We start from the raw sequence: 6,000 nt of genomic DNA on the forward strand, positions 1-6,000 counted from the left end.
AATCCACAAAAGGGATTGCTTCCTATGATGCCTGTGGTAGACAAGCAACTGGCTTCTCTGGCAAGAGCCCTCCACCACCGAGTACTGTGTATGTAATCTAGCGGCAAGGGTTCCTAGGCTGCCTTACAGAGCAACTCCCACCAAAATGGATTTGTGAACATTCTTTCCTGAAATACTTGTAAATAACAACAACAACAAAAAAAGTAACTTTCAAACCCAAAATGTTTCCTTAAAGTGGTAGTTTTCTGAGTTCTTCATATATACTGGTGTTTCTTACAAATTATTTGGGGGAAAAAATGGCTCATCTGTCAAAATGGAAAAACTCTGGGGATTTCTGTTCTAGAATAATCTATCCCATTTCAATTCAGATCCCCAAGAACCATGATGGCACCAGTGGGGTAGAACTATCACGTTATGTGTCTGTCACATATAACATCAGGGGTTCAGCCAGGGGTTCTCTTCTTCCTTTTGAACCAAGCTTAGCACAGGAACAGCATTTCCTCACATGGTGAAAGGGGGCACTGTTGGGCCTAGAATTTTATAAGCTCACACGTTAGCATGTTCCTGGATGCCAGAAGAAGACACAAGACTCCTGAATCAAAGACACAGATGTCACTGCTCCCAGCACAGCAAGCAGCATGAGCAGCAGCATGCCTGCCTCCGTTCCTCTGGCCTCCAGGTTCCACGTGGCAATGTAATAAGCCCGGATGGAGGCTTTACATCCAGTGCATCCGAACTGCAGCCTTGGGAACACTGAGCCTTGGGGAATCCACCACTTTTATCTCAAGAGGTAAGCCCTCCTGCCCTTTGTCCTCGAGGGAGATGTTACCTCATCCCTCAAGGGTGCTCGCTGCAGACACAATTCTGAGATGTGTCCCAGGTAAAGAGGTCAGCCTTGCATTCTTGGCCTGCAGAAGTGTAATGATTCCCAGATATTTTTGCCCAGAGAAACAAACAGCATGGAGTTTAGAAAATGCATTGAAAGTTGTTCTTTAAATCCACAAAGTCAGTTTCTCCTGGATGTCACCCCCACACTCCCAACTTGATTTGACTCTGCCTTCGCAGAGAACAGAACACTTTATTTCCTGTCTGAGCCATGATGTAGCCCATATACATAGCCTTCTTCAGCACCCCTACCCACCACACACTCAGCACCATGAGGGGATGGGCCATGCCTTTGAATCTGCTGTGCATCAGAGCACCTCACACAGTATCAGGGCTCTGCTGTGTGCCTACTGTCTGTTGAAAGGATTCGTGATTTAGAGTATCTTATTTGAAGAGAGGATCCCAAGTCTAAGCAAACCCTACTCCTTCAATTATACCAGGGTTTAGCAACGACCATTGCTGACACACCTACACAGATCTACAAGGAGACCAGGGCTGGAAAGACATAGATGCATCCTGAGACCACTCGAAGGCTTTTTCGCCCTCCCCCCAAAAGCTATCCCCACTTTCTGAATGCACACTCTCAGCCAGCACACACCATCCACTCTGCTGATCTTTGCCGATTGTGCCAGATTTAAAAGATGATTGGAAACAAGGGACGACATCCGGGACAGAAAGGAAGACCAGCCACTGAATCCTTGTCTCCAACACTGGACATTTCCAGTGGACCTAGGAATTGGAAGTCTACTTGGAGGATCTAGTTTTTTATCCATATAAAAGATCACATGGGGGGAGTTCCTTAGCAGTCCAGTGGTTAAGACTTCACCTTACAATGCAAAAGGTGCAGGTTCGATCCCTGGTCTGGGACCTAAGATCCCACATGCCTCACTGCCATAAAAACAGAACATAAAAAACAACAGAAGCAATAATTGTAACAGATTCAACAAAGATTTTTAAATGGCCCACATCAAAAAAAAGAAAAAAAGGTCATTTGGTAATTTTCCAGAAGGGAAGGAGGAGATTGTCACCTGGAGTAAAGGATCTCATTTCCAGCAGAGTCTCTTTCTATGTAACTATACCATTTCAGCCTTGGGAATCCTATGTTATCAAATGCCCAGAGAAAGATTCCAGAGAAAGAGGATTGTTTTAAACTGGCCCTCCTGGCCTCCCACAGCTAATCATTCTCCCAGGAGGTTACCCGAAGCCCTTTCCCCTCCCAGTGATATCTGCCCCTCCAATCTCACTAGGAAATCCAGGCCAGCTGCTGATTTCAAGCTCCTTTATCTACTGTGATAAGGAGTATCCCAGCAAGCCATGGGGCCCCACTGCCAACTCCTAGGTCACAATGCCAAAGTGGAATCATAAAAAGTTGCCCTGTGGGCCTGTCCCAACACCCTCAAAAAGGAAGAACAAACAATGGCTTACCAACAATACTCACGTGCATTCACTTGAGATGTCTCATTCCCAGGCCAGGCTCCCAGATACACACAATTCCCACTCCTTTCAAGAGGAGATGACGTTAGATGAATGGTTTTCAGGCCAAGCCTTTAATTGTTTCTTTGCTATCAGTATTTTATTTTTATAATTCTGATGAATCTGATGTCAACTCTTGTTAGGAGGGGACTGACTAGCTAGAAAATAAAAAAGCATGGATTTAGAATCAAAAGGCAACGAGTTTCAATCTCCTTTTCCATTCCTACTATTACAGTTGAGGTGCTTTGACCAATAATGTTTCTGAGCTTCAGTTTAATTACTGTAAAATGGTACCAACAACATGTATTATCAGTCTACTGTGGAAATTAAAATGAATAACCCATAAAATACTTAATAACTAAATGTTCCATTCTCTAATGTTCTGTGACTTGACAAGGACCCCCACATGCCACATGGTATGGCCAAAAAAATAAATAAATTTATTTTTTTAAAAACCAAGTGACTGGAAAAGAAAAATGTCAGGTATGACTCCTCTGCTCAGAGCCCAGCAATGGCCAAAGACAATGTCCTCATGGCAGTGTCAGAAGGTGGTACCTAGCTTTCAGGAGCCCTCCCGCGACCTCCTCTCCTCCATGCTCCTGCTCACTCACAACCCTCCACGCCAGCTCCCTGATGGTCCTCAGACACTCAGGGGGTAGGGGGTTCCTCTCAAAGCCCTATACTTGCTGTTTCTTCTGCTTTTCATGTTCTTCGCCCATATATCTACATGGCTCACTCTTTCCCTGGTTCCAAGTCCTTGCATAAGTTTCTTCTTACTGAGAACTTCCCTGACCACCTGTTTCGACTTAAACTCTAGCATCCCTCCTCCTTTCCTGCTTTGTTTTTCTCCCTTTTGCTTTGTATCGTGCATCACTCCCTATAATTTACAGATTTACTTTATCATCTGCCTCCCCCTTTAGCACAGAAGCCCCATGACAGCAGGTAGTTCCATGAGGTCTTGTCCGTTGCTGTATCCACAGCACCTAGAACACTGTCTGGCACAGAGCGAGTGTTCAAGATATCTTTATTGAACGGATCAATGAATGGATGATACTTTGCCTCCAAGGTAGTGGTTGCAACATTTAAAGGGCCAGGCAGAGATGAAAGAACCAGCCAAACTGAGAAGAGTTTTTCCAAGGGTGACAGTAGAGGAGAGGGTGATGTTCTAGAAGGCAGGTGGTCATGAGGCTCAAATGCCACAGAGAAAGGGATGATACAAGAGGAGCAATGAAAAGTGAGGCTGGAAACATGAATGCAAGAATATGGCTTGAAGACTTCCCTGTGGAAACCTGCTACAAAACTATTAAGTGACATTTTTGTTGTCATAATCATTTATCACAGTATGATGAATTTTTCCATGTGAAAACGAACAATCTTTTGATCATAACAGCAATGAGAAGTGGTATCCTTATCTAATTTTTTTCATGCTTCTATAAAAAGTTGCAGAATGCCCAACTTTATGGTGATGCCAGGAAGTAGGCAAATCTTACGGCACTCTGTAAATATTTCTCTATTATGAATGCTGCTACGTGGGGCTTCCCTGGTGGCTCAGATGGTAAAGAATCTGCCTGCAATGCAGGAGACCTGGGTCTAATCGCTGGGTTGGGAAGATCCTCTGAAGAAGGGAATGGCAACCCTCTCCAGTATTCTTGCCTGGAGAATTCCATGGACAGAGGAGACTGGCCGGCTACAGTCCACGGGGTCACAAAGAGTAGGACACGACTGAGTGACTAACACTCACTAATGTGGGGCTGGTGACACTGAGAAGTATCGTTAGTTCTTTAGACCCTTTGGAGTTCCTGTAGGAGCATAATATCATGATTTAGGAAAGAGTTAACCCACAGTTCTCATAAAGCACATTGGTTAAAAAAAAATCCCCTACTAATGACTGGGAGGCTCTTGTGTGTCAGGCACTTGTCCACCCCCTTTCAGCTTTCACACGACAGATAATCTTCAGAGCAAGTCAGTGAGGAAATATCATCCTTCTAATACACAGCAAGAGCTGGGGTCCTCAAGTCACACAGCCTGGCTTTTCATTCCTGTCCTGCTACTTACCAGCCATGTGGCCTTGGGCATACTTTTTGACCTCTCTGAGCCCTGTACTAACTGCATCTATCTCATAGGAACAGAGTCAGGATTAAAACAAAATAATACATGGAAAGTTCCCAACAGAGTAAGTAGCCCACAATAAGCTCTCAGAAAATATTTTGTTATAATAATTAATGAGAATTGAACCCGAGAAAGCCCAGGTAAGTAATGTCCCCAAAGTATTCTAACCAGTAAGTGGGAGAGTCAAGATTTAAACCCAGGTCTTCCGCGCCCTGATATAATTCTTTTTCCACGCCATCATAGATATCTCACCACATTTCCTAGTGACAGGGATGCACCCTTGTTGAGTAAGAGCTACGCAAGTCGGGGGGATCTTCTAAAACTCAAGGTGACATCAGATGGGGCTGTAATCCTTCGAGACTTCTATTGGTTTGGCGCATTCAAAGAGCTCACCTACATGTCTGGGGACTTGACAGGGATAGCAGAATACTGGGTTTACAAGGGATGCTGGGACAGCTACAAAATACAGCACCAAGGCACCCATAGCCGACTCTTCGGGTAAATGCATTTCCACCACCTTCACATGTGCATTATGACAATCACCTAAGGTGTCAACTCCTTGAAATCGAGAACTAATCTGCCTGGTTCATTGCTGGACCCAAAAAAACTGTGCCTGGGATGTGGCACATGCTTAATAAATATTTGTAGATAAAGTTTAAGGAAGGGAGAAAGGATAGAAGGCAAGAATGTGTCGAGGGAAGAGAAGGCAGGAAATGAGAAAAGTTCTCCCACGAGGGTATGTTAATTAAAATTAAAGAATTAGAAGGTGTTGCTTTGGGGCTGTGGAAGCCTGCCTTACGAAAACACAACCCAGAGACTACCTCCTTCCTTACCCACCCCAGAGAAGAGTAAAGACGGTATCTCCCATCTGACTCATAGAAACTGCGCTCTCCTTCCAGCACCACCATTTTTCCTATTTAGCAGTCAAATCAGATGAGCCCCAGAGGCCAGCCAATCATCCAACCTGAACTTGTCCATCCCTGTGGGTGTCCCACCTAGAGTCAGACTCAATTGCTTCAGAATTCCTGGGGACGGAGCCTAGCATCTTAAAGTTCATCAGTTGACTCCAGTGTACAGCCAAGAAGCCAAGATTGAGGATGAGAGCCCTTTGTCCAGAGAACTGAGAGCTTTTGGCAAATGCACACACACACACACACACACACACACACACACACACCTCTAAGTCTATCTTAGAGCCTTTAGAGAAGACTGTGGTTCCTCATAATCTAAACTCCTCTTAGCATCTCTTAGCTGTCTGTCTTCTCCACCTTTTAATTTTCTTTAGGTTTGTACTTGTCATCTCTTCTGTCTGGGTGTAAATTCCTGGAGGAAAGGATGCACTCCTCCTCCACTTCTCAGGCTCCCCGAGCACCTGGCATGCACCAACACTCCCTCTGCTCCTGAAAGCACAGCAAGCTCCCAGGCAACAGGCCTTCAAACGGGTACATTGACCGGAGGAGCTGGTCTTGGAGGAAATCCTGCGAGGATGTTTCCTACTGGGTTCCTGCTTCTCTCCTCTGACTCCTTCTTTTC

General features: G+C 45.0%; 1 long non-coding RNA gene across 1 annotated transcript in view; it reads right to left on the bottom strand.

Moving 5' to 3' along the window:
• LOC139030696 (uncharacterized) overlaps positions 1 to 2,512 on the bottom strand; it is a 44,096-nt gene extending 41,584 nt beyond the window's left edge. The window contains exon 1 of the long non-coding RNA XR_011483107.1: positions 2,324 to 2,512. This is a non-coding gene — a long non-coding RNA (uncharacterized lncRNA). The remainder of the gene's footprint in view (positions 1 to 2,323) is intronic.
• Between the last annotated feature and the right edge of the window lie 3,488 nt (positions 2,513 to 6,000).

This window comes from Odocoileus virginianus, chromosome 23 (genome assembly GCF_023699985.2).
Source record: "Odocoileus virginianus isolate 20LAN1187 ecotype Illinois chromosome 23, Ovbor_1.2, whole genome shotgun sequence".
Taxonomy (NCBI): domain Eukaryota; kingdom Metazoa; phylum Chordata; class Mammalia; order Artiodactyla; family Cervidae; genus Odocoileus; species Odocoileus virginianus.